Raw genomic sequence first — 575 nt, 5'->3', positions numbered from 1 at the left:
GGAAAGATCAGCCGAAGTAACCAAAAACGTCTTACGCGTCACACTAATAAATATTAACTAGGTTAATTTAGCGAGCGAGTGGAAACACTGCTCACATTTCATGTGTTAGAATTATTTTCATACATACATCTGGTAATAGTTATTCAGGAAACAGATATTCATTCGAGGATAGTTATTTCAAATTCATAGAGTTTATTAGGTATAGACTCATTTATGAATTGTTCCTAGAACCCTGTGGAAGTAAGGACACAATACATCTAGAACTAGGATAACTTTGTCTTTTCAGCTTTCGACTTGTGTCCGTTGCTATAGACTTATTCCGTCTCATCTTTGTTTTCTTTTAGCAAAGATGCCTCCTCGCAGATCACCCAGACACGCTACTTCGATAACTCCCATACCTTCTCCACAAATCGATGCAGCAACTCTGAACGCTGCAGTGGCTGCGGCTGTGGCAACAGCCATGGCACAATATCACTCCACCAGTACAGGTGCAGGCGAAGCGCCTACCGATTCTACTCATGGTGAGGTCCCTGTGCGCCAGGGAGAGTTCTCCTACAAGGACTTCACCAGATGCC

The sequence above is a fragment of the Lactuca serriola genome, chromosome 3, assembly GCF_051521515.1.
Source record: "Lactuca serriola cultivar US96UC23 chromosome 3, Lser_US96UC23_V15, whole genome shotgun sequence".
In the NCBI taxonomy this organism is placed as follows: domain Eukaryota; kingdom Viridiplantae; phylum Streptophyta; class Magnoliopsida; order Asterales; family Asteraceae; genus Lactuca; species Lactuca serriola.
Note: the sequence above shows the minus strand (reverse complement) of the source record.